We start from the raw sequence: 20,593 nt of genomic DNA, 5'->3' as shown, positions 1-20,593 counted from the left end.
CTCCAAATGGTAAGAGGGAAGTGTGATGAAGTTATTAATTTAAAGTCGTAAAGGGGTATTTACTGTGTGTGTTACGCAGGAAATTGACAAGCATTTGCAACACCATTCGCAACACCTGTTGAATGTCATCTTGTGCATGTAGCGTATGTGTGTTGTTCAAATACATCACGTGTCACTCTCAGAAGTGTATATTTTCCTCCTGAAAAGTTTATATTTATGTGCTGTTTAGAGAAATGTATTGTCACATTTATAGTGCGTGGCACTGAGTGGTAACATAAAATACTGGTGGGCAATGCATCACATTAGATACGAAGTACACCAAACTATATTTCACTTAGTGTTGAGAAGTGGTGAAATAAATCTTTATATTTAAAAGATGTCAGCGAGGGAAATTACAGTCTATCATACGAACTTTATTTCTGTGTCATAATTAATATCTGTGTGAATTTTGATTGTCTTCTTTTAAAATACTGGAGAGAGTAAAAACCGCCTTCTTCATTATTCTTGCTTGGACCTCGCTACTGGAAGGTTAGGTATTTCATGCGTTCTATAAATTCTAGTGAAATAACAATTAATCTTATGTTATATGTGTTCTAATTTAATACTACTGAATCTGTTCCTTTTCATAACTAATGATTCAACGTTTTGTATATTTTTCACCCTCTTAAATATGTTGAGTGTGGGCGGTTTGGTGACGCCATAAGCGCGCTGTCGTTGCCGCATTTCAATGTTTGCAAGTCGAGGCTGCAGTCCATGGCTTTAACGAAGACCGATCATCATTATTCTTGCTAAGCAAACCATTTCTTTGTATTGAACTTTAACAATAAGATGGTTTGTGTGGCCGAGCTTCTCGCTTACTAGCGACGAATTCTGAGCCTGATGCTTTGACAACATAACATAAAAGGTATCTCGTGAGGATGCATTAATCACGCAGCATAAAAATTTAATAAAAATTCAATTCATTGAATCTCAAGTATTCATTTAAAAAATATGCTTTTGCTATTCTCTTGCTGCCGTCGATGTAATGCGCCTTTTCTTCGTTAACATTTCACATTCTTACTTGAAAATTAACTTAAAATTCACACTCCTTACTTGGAAGCAGCTTACGCTTAAGGAGTACTTCGTAGTTCATCCGTAATTTGTATCATCAAATGTGGCACGTATGAGCAAACGATATCAGCTTCTTCAAGAAGCATCTCCACTGTTATCGGCACTTGATTTTGCAAATTACGCGAACACAATACCTAGTTTATTAATAACTAGTGCATTTCATTGCGTTGTTTTGAGCGCAAATGAAATGAATGAGCAAAACTAAAGTGAAAGCAAATTCTTTTAAATGATGCAGCAGAACTATCACAGTTATTCTGTTAGCTTACAATGGTTCAATTTACTTGTTCCCCAGAAACCTCTAAAACACGTGTAATAGCTGCAGACTTGGGAAGTATTTTCCCTTGAGTTCTAGTTACCCTTCGCTCCGTTCATAACTACAACACAGCGGCCACTAGCTGTGATGGTCTGCTGCAGTTCGACATCGGGCTTAGTGAAAGAGAACAGAATGCGCTGAATTCTGCAATGCTGTTGCAGTGGGGAGAGTTCTGCAGTCGCTATAATACATTTTTGCTAACGATATTACACCTCGTCGTTGAGCCTGCTTGCAAAACTGCAAGTGGTTTTCTTGGCAGCGATTACCGTGTCATCACACATGTGTTGAGTAGCGAACTGAATGAATGTACTGATAAAAATGTTAGTGCATGATATTCGTTTTCTTCCAACGCTCCTACATAACGTCAAGCTACATCGTTTCAAGCTGTGGCAAAGTATCAGTTGATGGTACGTGCGTCGCTCGTTTAGTGTGCAGATTCTTTAATGAGATATTCCTTTAGCGGGTGAATTTATAGTTTAATCTGTCAACGAGACTTGATCCAAAATTTGGTTATCAATTAGGTGGATAGACTACGACAGGAATGAAGTTCAGGGTGAGTCAAAAAGGACTTTACTATTAGTCTTCACGGGTTTGCAGCCGAATGGCGTTGAGAAAAAAAATGGTTCAAATGGCTCGGAGCACTATGCGACTTAACTTCTGAGGTCATCAGTCGCCTAGAACTTAGAACTAATTAAACCTAACTAACCTAAGGACATGACACACATCCATGCCCGAGGCAGGATTCGAACCTGCGACTGAAGCAGTCGCTCGGTTCCAGACTGTTGCACCTAGAACCACACGACCGTTGAGCAAATTCTACAATATTTCCTCGGAGCGACTGTCCGACAGCTTCAGGTGGTTGAAGCTTGCTGGTGGCTAGGTACGACTGACGGTATCCGCACGTGGACGCCCCGTATATATTTGCATATCTGCAAATCATTCCGCATACGTGATTTGCGCGCCTACGCACTCTTCGCGTGCGTGTTATATATATGGGTGTTTCCTTTTAAGATTTAAAAGTTGCCCCCAACCCCACCCAAGGGGGTGGGGGCTGGAGGTCACGTGTAGCATCATTTGATGTCCCCCTTTCAGCTTACGAACTTGTCTTATCCACTGTTTTTACCCAATGTATAGTATTCGATATAATCTCATCCGAAATTTCAGATGGACCACCCTGCATATTTACAACATATCAGCTGGGAAAGCTTGACGAGTCACAGGACTTTACAACTTTGAAATGATTCAGAAACTTATTAAGATAACTTACAGGATCGGTAGATGTGTAATTCTGTAGCAATCTCAAGTTTGATTCACGCAGTGCATCAGTGCTCCATTCCGCCACCAGGAGCGCCACCGTAGTGTACAGTTTAAATGGCTACTTTTGCTGGTGCGGACCATGCTTGTGTGTGTTTTGGTTTCATGAAACGAGCTCTGCAACAACTATTCGGCGTAAATTTCGCTCCGAATACGCTACAGAACCTCCAAGCAGACCTACAATTTACTCTTGGCACAAGAACTTTGTTGAGACGGGTGATATGATAAATCAACAGCTCCAACGAATGTAGCGAAAATAGAAAAAAAAACTGATTGCCGGTGGGATGTTTCCGCATCAAAGATGGTTGTCATATCGAACCAAACTGATGCTTGACACTTTTATGTCAAACCTGAGGTTGAGTGCTACAAAATGACACACCTACCAATTCTGTAAGTTATGTCAATAAATTTCTGTATCATTCCAAAGCTGTAAAGTACTTTCTGATTCTGCCTGTTTGTTGAGGATAGTTAATCTGAAAGGGGAATAATGTGTATATTTTCTCCTTGTATGATTAACTACCTTATCTAATCATAAGTATACAGACACCTATTAGTGGTCATTAATATGGAGTGTGAACACCCTTCGGCTTTATGATGGCTTGAACTCTGCTAGCGAAACTTGTGCCTGAACATCTGTCGAGGAATGGCAGCACATTATTCAGGAAAAGCCAAAACCGGAGTGGTAGTTATGTTGAAGGTTGGCGTCTGCAGCGACGTCGACGTTATATCTCATCCCACAGGTGTTCCACTGTGTTCCTGTCGGGACTCTGGGCAGGCAAGTCCATTTGAAGAATGTTATTGTCCACAAACTGTAGCCTCACAGATGCTGCTTTATGACAGGGTGTATTGTAATGCTGATACGAACATCGCCTCCGACCTTATCCTCTACTCTACACAGTACATAATACTGTAAACTGTGTTCATATCCTTTCCCACTTTGCCTTTTCTTAAGGGCAGTAAGCGGATCGCACCCTAACTGTGATATGTACCCCCACACCACAACACCACCTTCTCTGTACTTCACAGTTGGCACCACATCTGATGACAGGCAGGTAACGTTCTCCAGGCGTTCGCCAAACCAGCTTTTACTATGCCACAGATAGTATATAGAGGTGATAGCAAAGCAGAAACAATGCAAAGACTACAGATCGCACACAACTGCAACATGAATAGCAGTTGACAAAAATGTACTTCCCCTTTTTTCAACTTAACGGATTTGCACACACATTCTAACAACTTCTTATTGCACTCAGTGTGGGGTGTGACCACCTGTGGCAGCAACACGAGCCTGACGACCAGAGGGCATGGTGTTGAATGTTAAGGATTCTCCTCGATATCGGTCTCTTTCCTCAATTTTCGGGTCCCTAAATCGTGTTCCACGTTACCTCCAGATGCGAATCCATCAAGAATCGTTTTCCAGATGAAATTGGGACTCAACTGTGAAAAGCACATTGGCCTACTGTTCGACCTCCCAGGAGGCATGTTGACGACTCCACTTCAGATGTTACCTTCTGTGAAGACACATCAGTACACACGGAGCACGTCAACAAAGGCCATTCTGATGAAGCCTTCTGCGCACAGTTTGCCTCGATACAACACGTCCAGCGGATGCTGCGAGGTCAGACGCCAGTTTCCATCCAGTACTAAGGCGATACTGTCATGCCCTTAAAGGCAGATAACGGCCCTATCTTTCTGGTGTCACACGTGGTCGGCCCTGCCCTGGTCTTGGGGATACAGTTTCGATCTCAATAAACTGTTACCACATTCGAGAAACAACAGTTCACATTAAGCCACTGCGTAGCATCAGCCTGCAGCTGTCCTGCTTTGATTCTTCTCATGACCCTCCAGGGCAGAGAGTCTGGTACAGGGCTCCTCTGTGCCATACTGCACCGTCTGTGACTGTGTGCACAGCGGGATGTGCGACTACCCACCAAACACTACACTTTCTGATAGATGCGCTGACGTCATCGTTAGCGTGGTTGTCCACTGATCGAAATGTCATCTTCCACGCAGAACACGATCGTATGAATATCTGTTGACAGTTTATATTCACTGAAAGACCTAAGTCGAAACAAGGCCATGGGAGTAGACAACATTCCATTAGAACTTCTGACAGCCTTGGGAGAGCCAGTCCTGACAAAACTTTACCATCTGGTGAGCAAAATGTATGAGACATGTGAAATACCCTCAGACTTCAAGAAGAATATAATAATTCCAATCCCAAAGAAAGCAGAAGTTGACATATGTGAAAATTACCGAACTATAAGTTTAATAAGTCACGACTGCAAAATAGTAACGCGAATTCTTTACAGACGATTGGAAAAACTAGTAGAAGCCGACCTTGGGGAAGATCAGTTTGCATTCCGCAGAAATGTTGGAACACGTGAGGCAATACTGACACTACGGCTTATCTTAGAAGCTAGACTTAGACTGGAACACTCTCTTTCAAATTCTGAAGGTGGCAGGGGTAAAATACAGGGAGAGAAAGGCTATTTACAGTTTGTACAGAAACCAGATGGCAGTTGGAAGAGTCGAGGGACATGAAAGGGAAGCAGTGGTAGGGAAGGGAGTGAGAAAGGGTTGTAGCCTCTCCCTGATGTTGTTCAATCTGTATATAGAGCAAGCAGTAAAGGAAACAAAAGAAAAAATGGAGAAAAAGTAAATACTTTAAGGTTCACCGATGACATTGTAATTCTGTCAGAGACAGCAAAGGACTTGGAAGAGCAGTTGAACGGAATGGACAATGTCTTGAAAGGAGGATATAAGATGAACATCAACAAAAGCAAAACGAGGATAATGGAATGTAGTCGAATTAAGTCGGGTGATGCTGAGGGAATTAGATTAGGAAATGAGACACTTAAAGTAGGAAAGGAGTTTTGCTATTTGGGGAGCAAAATAACTGATGATGGTCGAAGTAGAGAGGATGTAAAATGTAGACTGGCAAATGCAAGGAAAGCGTTTCTGAAGAAGAGAAATTTGTTAACATTGAGTATAGATTTATGTGTCAGGAAGTCGTTTATGAAAGTATTTGTATGGAGTGGAGCCATGTATGGAAGTGAAACATGGGCGATAAATAGGTTGGACAAGAAGAGAATAGAAGCTTTCGAAATGTGGTGCTACAGAAGAATGCTGAAGATAAGATGAGTAGATCACATAACTAATGAGGAGGTATTGAATAGAATTGGGGAGAAGAGGCGTTTGTGGCACAACTTGACTAGAAGAAGGGATCGGTTCGTAGGACATGTTCTGGGGCATCAAGGGATCATCAGATTAGTATTTGAGGGCAGCGTGGAGGGTAAAAATCGAAGAGAGAGACCAAGAGATGAATACACTAAGCAGATTCAGAAATATGTAGGTTGCAGTAGGTACTGGGTGATGAAGCAGCTTGCACATGATAGAATAGCATGGAGAGCTGTGTCAAACCAGTCTCAGGACTGAAGACTACAACAACAACATTGTGAATTAGATACAGGATGGGGAAAATAGCGGTTTGTTGCTTTAATTTTTGACACCAGTGTAAATATACGGCGTATAAAGGACAATTTTTTTTTACTTAATTGTCTGTACGAAGTCATTGTACTAGCTGGACTGCTGATAGCACTTTTAAACTCACGAATGGTTCCTTCTGTTGATTTCATGCAGTTTCTTACAACCATCCTCTGCGCTGCTCAATGGTCTTTATTTGTCAGTACATGAAGTCTGCCCGACCTTGGTTTTGATGTGGGTCTTTCTTCACGTTTCCATTTCTCAATCATTTCCCAAACAGTCTACTTGCGGAGGTTTAGAAGGACCGCAATGTCCCTGATGGATCTGTTACTCAGGTGGCATCCAGCGACCAGTCCACATTCGAGACAACTGAGTTCATCTGACCGACCCTTTCTTCTACTACAGCTTCTCTACTGGCAACACAATACTTCCCGCCTCCTTTTATACCAGCATGCTCGCCTCTCGTGATATCTAGCGGTCAGTTCTGCATTACATAGTGGTGTCCAGATACTTCTGATCACACGACGGATGAAAAAATAATTATGTGTAAATTCACCAGTGTTGCCTGTGTAAGTAGGCTGTTTAGGTTTTTATGTTGGTAACGCTACGTAGCGCTCTGTATGAAAATCACTGACTGTGCTGTGTGCAGTCTGTGGCTGGTTTGCATTGTTGAAATATTTGCTATTGTAGTGTTGGTCAGTTTGATGTGAACAGCGTGTAGCGCTGCGCAGTTGGAGGTGAGCCGCCAGAAGTGGTGGATGTGGGATGAGAGATAGCAGAATTTTGAGAGCGGACGGTCTGGACGTGTGTCCGTCAGAAAAACGAAATTTGTAAGACTGGATGTCATGAACTGATATACCGGGTGATCAAAAAGTCAATATAAATTTGAAAACTGAATAAATCACAGAATAATGTAGATAGAGAGGTACAAATTAACACACATGCTTGGAATGACATGGGGTTTTATTAGACCCAAAAAAATACAAAAGTTCAAAAAATATCCGACAGATGGCGCTTCATTTGATCAGAATAGCAATAATTAGCATAACAAAGTGAGACGAAGCAAAGATGATGTTCTTTACAGGAAATTCTTAATATGTCCACCATCATTCCTCAACAATAGCTGTAGTCGAGGAATGATGTTGTGAACAGCACGGTAAAGCATTTCCGGAGTTATGGTGAGCCATTGGCGTCGGCTGTTGTCTTTCACCATCTCTAGAGATGTCGGTTGATCACGATACACTTGCGACTTCAGGTAACCCCAAAGCCAATATTCGCACGGACTGAGGTCTGGGGACCTGGGAGGCCAAGCATGACGAAACTGGCGGCTGAGCACACGATCATCACCAAACGACGCGCGCAAGAGATCTTTCACGCGTCTAGGAATATGGGGTGGAGCGCCATCCTGCATAAACATCGTACGTTCCAGCAGGTGTTTATCAGCCAGGTTGGGGATGATGCGATTCTGTAACGTATCGGCGTACCTCTCACCCGTCACGGTAGCAGTTACAAAACCAGAATCACGCATTTCCTCGAAGAAAAAAGGCCAGATAACGGAAGATGTGGTAAATCCAACCCGTACCGTGACTTTCTCTTCGTGCAATGAAGTGTCCACGACAGTTCTACGATTTTCGGTAACCCAAATTCTGCAGTTGTGGGCGTTGACAGACCCTCGGAGCGTGAAATGAGCTTTGTCGGTCCACAACACGTTACTCAACCAATCGTCATCTTCCGCTATCTTTTGAAACGCCCACACCGCAAATGCCCTCCGCTTCACTAAATCACCAGGTAACAGTTCATGATGCCGATGGATTTTGTATGGCTGGCATCGGAGGGTACGCCTAAGTGCCAACCAAACAGCAGTGTATGGAATGCCGGTGCGACCTGCGACTGCACAAGCGCTGACTTCCCCGTGCATAGACGAACCCGCTACAGTCCCCATTTCTTCCTGAACTGTCTCAGCAGCATTACGCCTTGTGCTCGGTCGGCCACTACGGGGTCCATCGTCTAAACAACCCGTGGCTTCGAACTTCGAAATCATTCTCGCCACAGCTGCATTTGTCAACGGACCTTTACCCGTTCGAATCCCCTTCCTATGGCACATTCCCAATTCTCATAATGCAGCTTCACTAAAAGCGCCTTTTCAGGTGTCAACATGGTTCGACTGCTGGCGCATCTGACTCTCTCTCTCATCATAGCTTCTTTTATACACGGCAGGGCGGAGTGGCCGAGAGGTTCTGGGAGCTACAGTCTGCATCCGCGTGACCGCTACGGTCGCAGGTTCGAATCCTGCCTCGGGCATGGATGTGTGTGATGTCCTTCTTAGGTTTAAGTAGTTCTAAGTTCTAGGGGACTGATGATCTCAGAAGTTAAGTCCCATAGTGCTCAGAGCCATTTGAACCTTTTTTTTTTTTTTTTTTTTTAATACACGATTGTCATTGCGCAGTCACTGACGTTTTGCTGTCCAGCGCCATCTGTCGGACATTTTGTGAACTTTTGTTGTTGTTGTTGTAATAAAACCCTATGTCATTCCAAACATGTGTGTCAATTTTTACCTCTCTATCTACATTATTCCGTGGTTTATTAAGTTTTCAAATTTATACTGACTTTTTGATCACACGGTATATACACTCATGGAAATTGAAATAAGAACACCGTGAATTCATTGTCCCAGGAAGGGGAAACTTTATTGACACATTCCTGGGGTCAGATACATCACATGATCACACTGACAGAACCACAGGCACATAGACACAGGCAACAGAGCATGCACAATGTCGGCGCTAGTACAGTGTATATCCACCTTTCGCAGCAATGCAGGCTGCTATTCTCCCATGGAGACGATCGTAGAGATGCTGGATGTAGTCCTGTGGAACTGCTTGCCATGCCATTTCCACCTGGCGCCTCAGTTGGACCAGCGTTCGTGCTGGACGTGCAGACCGCGTGAGACGACGCTTCATCCAGTCCCAAACATGCTCAATGGGGGACAGATACGGAGATCTTGCTGGCCAGGGTAGTTGACTTACACCTTCTAGAGCACGTTGGGTGGCACGGGATACATGCGGACGTGCATTGTCCTGTTGGAACAGCAAGTTCCCTTGCCGGTCTAGGAATGGTAGAACGATGGGTTCGATGACGGTTTGGATGTACCGTGCACTATTCAGTGTCCCCTCAACGATCACCAGTGGTGTACGGCCAGTGTAGGAGATCGCTCCCCACACCATGATGCCGGGTGTTGGCCCTGTGTGCCTCGGTCGTATGCAGTCCTGATTGTGGCGCTCACCTGCACGGCGCCAAACACGCATACGACCATCATTGGCACCAAGGCAGAAGTGACTCTCATCGCTGAAGACGACACGTCTCCATTCGTCCCTCCATTCACGCCTGTCGCGACACCACTGGAGGCGGGCTGCACGATGTTGGGGCGTGAGCGGAAGACGGCCTAACGGTGTGCGGGACCGTAGCCCAGCTTCATGGAGCAACAGTGTCCCTAATTTGCTGGTAAGTGGCGGTGCGGTCCCCTACGGCACTGCGTAGGATCCTACGGTCTTGGCGTGCATCCGTGCGTCGCTGCGATCCGGTCCCAGGTCGACGTGCACGTGCACCTTCCGCCGACCACTGGCGACAACATCTATGTACTGTGGAGACCTCACGCCCCACGTGTTGAGCAATTCGGCGGTACGTCCACCCGGCCTCCCGCATGCCCACTATACGCCCTCGCTCAAAGTCCGTCATTGCACATACGGTTCACGTACAAGCTGTCGCGGCATGCTACCAGTGTTAAAGACTGCGATGGAGCTCCGTATGCCACGGCAAACTGGCTGACACTGACGGCTGCGGTGCACAAATGCTGCGCAGCTAGCGCCATTCGACGGCCAACATCGCGGTTCCTGGTGTGTCCGCTGTGCCGTGCGTGTGATCATTGCTTGTACAGCCCTCTCGCAGGGTCCGGAGCAAGTATGGTGGGTCTGACACACCGGTGTCAATGTGTTCTTTTTTCCATTTCCAGGAGTGTATTATGACTTTTGAACACTGTTAAGGTAAATACGTTGTTTGTTCCTTATCAAAATCTTTCATTTGCTAGCTATGCCTATCAGTAGTTAGTGCCTTCAGTAGTTAGAATCTTTTATTTAGCTGGCAGTATTGGCGCTCGCTGTATTTCAGTAGTTCGAGTAAAGAAGATTTTTGTGAGGTAAGTGATTCATGAAAGGTGTAGATTATTGTTAGTCAGGGCCATTCATTTGTAGGGATTATTGAAAGTCATACTGCGTTGCGCAAAAAATATTGTGCGTCAGTTTAGTGGTGATCAGAATAAGCAAAGAGAGAAATGTCTGTGTACGTTCAGTTTTGTTCAGCTGTTTGAAAATCAAACGACGTAAGAGGTTTACTAGAACAGTAATTCATAAATTTTTCTAAGGGGAGGTTTCACCTGGAATTCTAGCAGAAGCAAAAGTTTGAGTTTAGCATAGTTTATTAGCCCTACGTTTGCGGCAAGGTTAATTTTATTTACCAAAAATAATAGGGTCTTGGACTGTTTTCTGGATATAGTTTTAAATGTTTATGTCTTTTTATGTTCATAAAATACATACATTTCGGAAAGTTGATTACAAATGATGTGTGGTAGTACATTTAACAAATACTCCTGAAAAATTTGACGTGATTTTTCAGTTTCACCCGGCAAATTTGTTGATCTGGCAGTCCACAGATGTACTGCCAGTTCACAGTGTCCAACGGGCACAATATTCCGGATATCAACCATGTCGCCATCGTCAGGTGCGCTGACGAACTGAGCTCTTGAGGGTGCGCGCGGCTAACTATTATCTCCTCCATACTACCCTCTCCATCCCTCTAAAGCCTCTCTGTCCGCGGTCGCGCCCGCTGCCGGACATCGGACGTCGCGGAGACGTTAGTGTCAGCCCGCCCGACGGTGGCGACACGTTTGATTGCCGAAACATTGTGCCCATTGGACACTATGAACCGCCATTACATCCGTGGACTGTTCGATACAAAAAAAAATTGTTTTTGCCTGTTCCAAATAATGAGAAGATCTCTAAAATGTGGTTGAAGCTCACTTATAGAGATACAGATGAGACAGTGCTCACCACGTGTTTTTATTTCTATGAGAGTGATTTTAATGTAAGTAAATACATCAAACTAACATGTTTTCGGTTGTAGCGTGCTAGATGGTGTGATAGATTGTTAATGCAAGGTTCACTAGATCTATCCTCATTCAGAGCGGATTTTTCTTTTTTCTTTTTGTTCTCTTTGCATAATACTGTTTTATTGGTAATACAGTTACATAAGAGTTTTAAATTCTGTGCCATATGAAATTTTAACATTTCAAATTGATCACATGTAAAATTAAGCTTCATTAGCTTAATTTTACACCTGATCAATTTGAGGTGAATCACATGGATGGTGTTAAGAAACTATATTTCACTCCTGAAGTAGCCCTTATTCCAGAGAAACTGAGAAACCATTTAAAAATTGCCGACTCCATAATTCTTGTCAAACAAGTTGTTGAAGACAATACTTTGCCACTTCCATCTCTCTCCATTGGTCCTGTTGCAACGCTGTATGATTATGCAGAGAGAAAAACTGAACATTCCTTCGAACGTACGGAGGAAATGTAATAAGAACAGTGCAGAACCATAAAATGAAAGTTCGTTCTGTTAAGCACTTTAAAATCATAGTTTTTCAGCAGAAGTTATGTACGCAGTAGAACAACAGGGAGTTTAAGGTTCTGCTGCGCCAACATAATTCTCCCGCTGTTTAAATTAATGACCTGTAGAAGCGGAAAAACTGCAGTGCGTAAAGCTGTTGAAGGCAAACGCCATGATGCTGTGCAGTTTCCTACGATGAGCTACGTGGAAAACAGCAATAGTTTAGGCGACGACCACGGCAATTAACAAGCCGAATTATCCTCTGAATGAAAAATTTTTCCCTGCATTTTGTTGCGCAGGCTTTCACAAGTTGACCTGGAAACCTTTTCAGCATGGTCCGACCGAATAACCCAGTTCCCGATTCCCTCAGTTTTTAGACAATTCTGCGACTAATTACTGTGTCACAGCACTTCTACACCAATCTCCATGCAATGTAGTTTTCACGTTTCTTATTTCCGGAACACAAATATCTGGCACGTTCTTTACGAACGCAGAGATCATAAACGCATCAAGTTGCGGACGGTTTCCACTATGAGGCTTCATAAAGTTGCTTTCCGTTACCACTTAAAAGTAGTAAATGCGTTTTTCTTCGCTAAGTAACTAAACTTTCTGCAGAAAAGTCTGGAAAGACACAAGTAATTTCTTCCAAAACTCCTATAACAGCCATATAGCTTCGTCCTACTCATAGCCTGTGACATCAACAAAGCTTCGCCGTTTCCGAACACGTAACCAAATATGGAAATTTAATGATTTTTAAGCATTTAGGGGTAGGTACCGGTAAAATTTCACCTCGATCGTAAAAAAGTCACAGGGCTGAAAATTTGTTTCATTATACACATACCAAAAAAAGTTTTGCATCACCTCGGCTCCGAGAGTTCGGGAAACTGTACAGAAAATTGGAATTCCGGCCTTTTTATTGCTAATGAAACCCACACACTGCATGCTGTACCACCATACAGCGAGACCTTCAGAGGTGGTGGTCCAGATTGCTGTACACAGCAGTACCTCTAATACCCAGTAGCACGTCCTCTTGCCGGCCGTGGTGGCCGAGCGGTTCTAGGCGCTTCAGTCTGGAACCGCACGACCGCTACGGTCGCAGGTTCGAATCCTGCCTCGGGCATGGATGTGTGTGATGTCCCTAGGTTAGTTAGGTTTAAGTAGTTCTAAGTTCTAGGGGACTGATGACCTCAGAAGTTAAGTCCCATAGTGCTCAGAGCCATTTGAACCATTTTTTGAGCACATCCTCTTGCATTCACGCATGCCTGTATTCGTCGTGGCATACTATCCACAAGTTCATCAACACACTGTTGGTACAGATTGTCCCACTCCTCAACGACTATTCGGCGTAGATCCCTCAGAGTGATTGGTGCGTCACGTCGTCCATAAACAGCCCTTTTTAATCTGTCCCAGGCATGTTCGATAGGGTTCATGTCTGAAGAACATGCTGGCCCTTCTAATTGAGCAAAATCGTTATCCTGAAGGAAGTCGTTCACAAGATCTGCACGATGGGGGCGCGAATTGTCGTCCATGAAGACGAATACCTCACCAATATGTTGCCGATATGGTTGCACCATCGGTCAGAGGATGGCATTCACGTATCGTACAGCCGTTACGGCGCCTTCCATGGCCACCAGCGGCGTACGTCGGCCCACATAATGCACCCACAAATAGCAGGGAACCTCCTCCTTGCTCCACTCGCTGGACAGTATGTCTAAGACGTTCAGACTGACCGGGTTGCCTCCAAACACGTCTCCGATGATAGTCAGGTTGAAGGCATATGCAACACTCGTCGGTGAAGAGAACGTGATGCCAATCCTGTGCGGTCCATTCGGCATGTTATTGGGTCCATTTGTACAGCGCTGCAAGGTGTCGTGGTTTCAAAGATGGACCTCGCCATGGACGTCGGAAGTAAAGTTCCGCATCGTGCAGCCTATCGCGCATCGTAACACGATGTCCTGTGGCTGTACGAAAAGCATTACTTTACATGGTGGCGTTGCTTCAGGGTTCCTACCAGCCATAATCCGCAGGTAGCGGTCATCCGCTGCAGTAGTAGCCCTTGGGCGACCTGAGCGACGCTTGTCATCGACAGTTCCTGTCTCTCTGTATCTCCTCCATGTCCGAGCAACATCGCTATGGTTCACTCCGAGGCGCCTGGACACTTCCCTTGTTGAAATCCCTTCCCCGCACGAAGTAACAATGCGGACACGATCGAACCGCGGTATTGACTGTCTAGGCATGGTTGAACTACAGACAACACGAGCCGTGTACCTCCTTCTTGGTGGAATGACTGGAACTGATCGGCTGTCGGACCGCTCCGTCTAATAGGCTCTGCTCATGCATGGTTGTTTACATCTTTGGGCGGGTTTAGTGACATCTCTGAACAGTCAAAGGGACTGTGTCTGTGATACAATATCCACAGTCAACATCTACCTTCAGGAGATCTGGGAACCGGGGTGATGCAGAACTTCTTTTGATGTGTGTATTTATTGGCATGCTGAATTAAATCGGCAGTTCAAATTAGCTAAACAAAAATTTTTTCATACTTCTGGAGTTTTGAGTTTTAAAAAAAATTATTATTTTTTCAAACCCGTACGTGGAGTTGTTGGTTATCACGGACTTTATTCACAAAAAAAAGTTTGAGCCAAAAATGTTTAAACTTGACGGAGGAGTAACATTTTTTCGTTTCGGCAATTTTGATTTTTTCCAGGAAATTGTAGTATTGTCACTTTTTTAACACCATATACAAAGGAAAAGTGTAGATAAATAACAAAAATTTTTTGTTTGGTAATACGTGATAAGAATTCAGCATAAAATAGAAATACTATGACATTCTACAACGTTTGGCCCAGTATGAAGGAAAAATAAAGAAAAGACAACTATATACGTTTGGTGGCAAGTGTCAAGGACAACTGAAGGAGACTACAATAAAAAAAACCTTTCAGAGTATTTGAAAAAGGCCATATATAGATATAACGGTACGTATAAACACACTTCTTGATATTATTGACAGTTTACAGTTGCAATGTTGACAACTAATTTATTATTTACCGAATATGAAAGATGCAATATATGCATCAATATATCATTGCGCTTCTACTTTCAAAAATGCTCAGCATTTTCACTTATCATTCAGCACTGGCAAAAGAAATTGTGTGTGGATCTCATGCATCTAATATAAAGACACCAATAAATAATTAACGTAAAATACTGCCTCTTATACTTGCTTAACTGACGATTCAGTACCAACACGATGTGTTCTATGTCTAACTCAAAATGGTAATTAGAATTTCCACAGTGTTATGTGGAATAGGCTTCTGCAATGACAGTAAAAGTGTTTGTGAATATAATGTTGGTTCTCGCAGAGTTATTTTGGAGACAATGACAAAATTAGAACTTACATATGCTTAACGAAAAGCACAAACGTCAGCAAAAAAGGACGAAGTAGCATTGCAGAAACCTGAAGTGAAATATTCGAAAAAGATACAAAGAAGTTCGTCGAAAAATTGACATTCTCAAACACCGAACAGAAGAATCCATATTCGAATTTGATGGTGTAACGTACGATACCAGATTGTTTTGATGTAACTGCACATTATTCACACATATACGGTGCGTATATCATGTGATGAATAAACTGAAAATAGAGAATACAATTTTCAAACGTATCGAATCGTCATCTATTTATTTTTCCTTCAAACTGAGCCAAACGTTGTGTAACGTCGTAGTAATTCTAATTTACGTTAAATTCTGGTCGCTTATTATAAAAACAAAATTTTTATAACGTATCTACACTTTCCGTTTGTGTATAGTTTAAAAAGGTCACAATACTTCAATTTCTTAGAAGAAAATCAAAATGTCCGAAACGAAAAAAAGTTACTCCTCCGTCAAATGGTTCAAATGGCTCTGAGCACTATGCGACTTAACTTCTGAGGTCATCAGTCACCTAGACCTTAGAACTAATTAAACCTAGCTAACCTAAGGACATCACACACATCCATGCCCGAGGCAGGATTCGAACCTGCGACCGTAGCGGTCGCTCGGTTCCAGACTGTAGCGCCTAGAATCGCACGGCCACTCCGGTCGGCATCCTCCGTCAGTTTTAAACATTTTTGGCTGAATCTTTTTTTTTGTGGACACAGTCCATGATAACCAGCAATATCAGAAATGGGTTTGAAAAAATGATTTTTTAAAAACTCAAAAATTCGAAAGCATGAAAAAATTTTTTTTATCAGATTTGATTTACCCACTTAATTCAGCATGCCAAGATACGTTATGAATCAAATTTTCAGCCCCTTGTGATTGTTTTACTTTACCCGGTCGAAATTTCACTGGTACCTTCCCTGAATTACAGTCCGCAGCTCGTGGTCTTGCGGTAGTGTTCGCGCGTCCCGCGCACGGGGTCCCGGGTTCGATTACAGGGATTTTTCCTGCCTAGAGATGACTGGGTGTTGTTGTGTCGTTTTCATCATCATCATTCATCCCCATTACGGTCAGAGGAAGGCAATGGCAAATCACCTCCACTATGACCTTTCCTAGTACAGCGGCGCGGGTCTCCCGCATCGTCCCCTACGCTCCTCGGAGTATGGGACCTCATCATCCCTTCATTACAGAAAAACAATAGATATTTTGTGAGAATATTAACCAACAATGCTATTTGAATACTCTAATCATTCAGAATAACAACAATCCGAACGATATGTTTTACTAGGAAAATAGCCTATTCTGAAGACAAACGTAGTACAGTGTTAGCGATCCACTGTAGGTCGGACTGTTCTATGGCGCGTGTGAGTGAATAGAAGATGTCGACCCCGGTCAAGCTCCGTGAAGTAACGAACGGCCCTATAACTGCACAATGCATGCAGCTGTGATTTGAACCTACCTACTGTTCTGAATGCGACTTTGTGACCGAGGTCGCTAACGCGCTACTGTGCGGAAGCACTAGCGTCGAAGGTGGAAGCAGGTTCGAATCCCGCTGGACTATCACAATTTGCCCGGCAACAGGAGTGGTAGTAGTTTCTGTTCACCAGACGATACGCCAATGTCCTGGTTGAAAACCCTAAGCTGTCCGCAGTGTCTCACGAAGCGACTGCCTATAGTACGGTTGATGGTGATCCATCCGTCACATGGTGAAGTTAAGCTTGGCAGGCGACTCTTTCACGCTACTGGAGACGTTTAGGCCACGTACAAGTGCCGGGTTTCACCATCTCCCGTCCCTCACCATAACGGAACGTAAATTTGAGACCACATTGAACACTCTACCGTTACAGTCACTTACACTGAGGTGACAAAAGTCGCGGGACAGCGATAAGCTCATATACGTACGTAAAATCTATGAACGCTACAAATAATTCAATACCTTCTATTGCTTACAGTACGGGTAATGTAACGGATGATGATAAAGAGAAAGCCGAAATTGTAAACCTAGCTTTCAAAAATTCCTCTACGGTAGAGGACTGCAGCACCATCCCCCTTTTCATTTATGGAAAAACGCTAGGATGGCTGACATAGTGTTTAGTGTGGATTGTAAAAAAATTAAGATTCTTGGACGCCAAGATGGCATCTGACCCAGGCAGGATCCCCGTAAGATTATAAGTTGACTATGCTACAAATATAGCACAATTCTTATCCATCATCTATCACAGATCATTGGAACAGCGGAAAATTACACGGGACTGGAAGAAGGTCCAGGTCATAGCAATCTATAAAAGGGCTAGAAAATCGGGTGCTCATAATTACCTGCCAATTTCACTGACATCGATCTGTTGTAGAATCATGGAACATGACCTTTCTAGACTCTGACAAGCTCATCTGCAGAAACCAGCACGGTTTTGGGAAACAGCGGTCATGAGAGACACAGATGGCCCTCTTTGTGCATGATATGCAGCAGGCTCCAGATACCGACTCCCAGGTTGATTCCATATTCCTCGACTTTCGAAAGGCGTTCGACTCAGTTCCGCACTGTCACTTGCTCCAAAAAGTGCGCGCTTACGGCCTATCCGATGACATATGGGGTTGAATAGATAGTTTTCTAACAGACAGGAATCAGTATGTCGTCCTGAACGGGGTGACCTCAACAGAAACAAGCGTAACTTCAGATGTCTCCCAGGGCACCGTAATAGGTTCGCTGCTTTTCACCATTTACACAAACGACCTGGTTGATGGCATTGGCAGCGGCATTAGACTGTTTGCCGATGATGCTGTAGTCTACAAGAAAGTAGTATCGCACGAAAGTTGTGAACAAATCAATGAGGATTTGCAGAAAATAAATGCGTGGTGTAATGACTGGCAGTTATCTCTCAATATTAGTAAGTGTAACCTACCCCGTAAAACAAGGTGAAAATCCCCATTAATGTACGAGTGCAAAATAAATGCCACAGTGTTTGGAAGCGGTAACGTCAAGTATCTGGGTGTGACTATTCGAAATGATCTCAAATGGAATGATCAGATTACACAAGTAACGGGCAAGGCGAACTCTAGATTGCGGTTTATTGGTAGAATCCTGAAGCGATGCAGTCTTTCAACAAAGGAAATAGCTTACAATACGTTAGTTCGTCCAGTCTTAGAGTACTGTTCGTCTGTTTGGGACCCTTAACAGTTGGGCCTGTTTCAAGAGACTGAGAAGGTCCAAAGAAGAGCGGCAAGATTCGTGACTGGTTCCTTTAGCCATCTTGAGAGCGTTACAAATCTCATAGAAAGTTTGAAGTGGGACACACATACAGACAGACGACGGGCTGCTCACTAAATTCCGAAATCCGATCATCACCGAGGATGTAGAGCATATATTACTACCACCAGCTTTCAAATCGCGCAATGGTCACGATTCAAAGATAAGGGAAATTAGAGCTGGAACTGAGGCTTTTAAACAGTCGTTTTTCCCTCGCGCGATCCGCTAGTGGAACAGAAGGAGGGAAATATGACTTTGGCGGGAATTGTGCTCTCCGCCACAAACCGCTTGGTGGCTAGCGGAGTATATATGTAGGTGTAGAGATGGCGGTAGTATCACGTCATCTGTACTGAGGTGATTCGTGTGAGAAGGTTTCCGTCATGATTGTGGCCACACGACGGGAAGTAACAGATCTGAACGCGGTATGGCCGTTGGAGCATGGGGCAGTCCGTTTCGGAAATCGTTGTTGTTGTTGTTGTTGTTGTTGTGGTCTTCAGTCCTGAGACTGGTTTGATGCAGCTCTCCGTGCTACTCTATCCTGTGCAAGCTTCTTCATCTCTCAGTACCTACTGCAACCTGCATCCCTCTGAATCTGCTTAGTGCAGTCATTTCTTGGTCTCCCTCTACGATTTTTACCCTCCACGCTGCCCTCCAATACTAAATTGGTGATCCCGTGATGCCTCAGAACATGTCCTACCAACCGGTCCCTTCTTCTAGTCAAATTGTGCCACAAACTCCTCTTCTCCCCAATTCTATTCAATACCTCCTCATTAGTTACGTGATCCACCCATCTAATCTTCAGCATTCTTCTGTAGCACCACATTTCGAAAGCTTCTATTCTCTTCTTGTCCAAACTATTTATCGTCCATGTTTCACATCCATACATGGCTACACTCCATACAAATACTTTCAGAAACGACTTCCTGACACTTAAATCTATACTCGATGTTAACAAATTTCTCTTCTTTAGAAACGCTTTCCTTGACATTGCCAGTCTACATTTTATATCCCCTCTACTTCGACCATCATCAGTTATTTTGCTCCCCAAATAGAAAAACTCCTTTACTAATTTAAGTGTCTCATTTCCTAATCTAATTCCCTCAGCATCACCCGACTTAATTCCACTACATTCCATTTTCCTCGTTTTGCATTTGTTGATGTTCATCTTATATCCTCCTTTCAAGGCACTATCCATTCCCTTCAACTGCTCTACCAAGTCCTTTGCTGTCTCTGACAGATGTACAATGTTATCGGCGAACCTCAAAGTTTTTATTTCTTTTCCATGGATTTTAATATATACTCCGAATTTTTCTTTTGTTTCCTTCACTGCTTGCTCAATATACAGATTGAATAACGTCGGGACGAGGCTACAACCCTGTCTCACTCCCTTCCCAACTACTGCTTTCCTTTCGTGTCCCTCGACTCTTATAACTGCCATCTGGTTTCTGTACAAATTGTAAATAGCCTTTCGCTCCCTGTATTTTACCCCTGCCACCTTCAGAATTTGAAAGAGAGTATTTCAGACAACATTGTCAAAAGCTTTTTCTAAGTCTACAAATGCTGGAAACGTAGATTTGCCTTTCCTTAATCTTTTTTCTAAGATAAGTCGTAGAGTCAGTATTGCCTCACGTGTTCCAATATTTCTACGGAATCCAAAAATGATCTTCCCCGAGGTCGGCTTCTACCAGTTTTTCCATTCGTCTGTAAAGAATCCGTGTTAGTATTTTGCAGCCGTGACATTCTAATGGAATGTTGGCTCCTCCCGGGGCCTTGTTTCGGCTTAGGCCTTTCAGTGCTCTGTCAAGCTCTTCACGCAGTATTTTATCTCCCATTTCATCTTCATCCACATCCTCTTCCATTTCCATAATACTGTTCTCAAGTACATCGCCCTTGTATAGACCCTCTATATACTCCTTCCACCTTTCTGTTTTCCCTTCTTTGCTTAGAACTGGGTTTCCATCTGAGCTCTTGATATTCATACAAGTGATTCTCTTTTCTCCAAAGGTCTCTTTAATTTTCCTGTAGGCAGTATCTATCTTACCC

Source organism: Schistocerca piceifrons, chromosome 5, assembly GCF_021461385.2.
Source record: "Schistocerca piceifrons isolate TAMUIC-IGC-003096 chromosome 5, iqSchPice1.1, whole genome shotgun sequence".
Taxonomy (NCBI): domain Eukaryota; kingdom Metazoa; phylum Arthropoda; class Insecta; order Orthoptera; family Acrididae; genus Schistocerca; species Schistocerca piceifrons.
The sequence above is the reverse complement of the archived record's forward strand: the minus strand, read 5'-3'. Positions refer to the sequence as shown.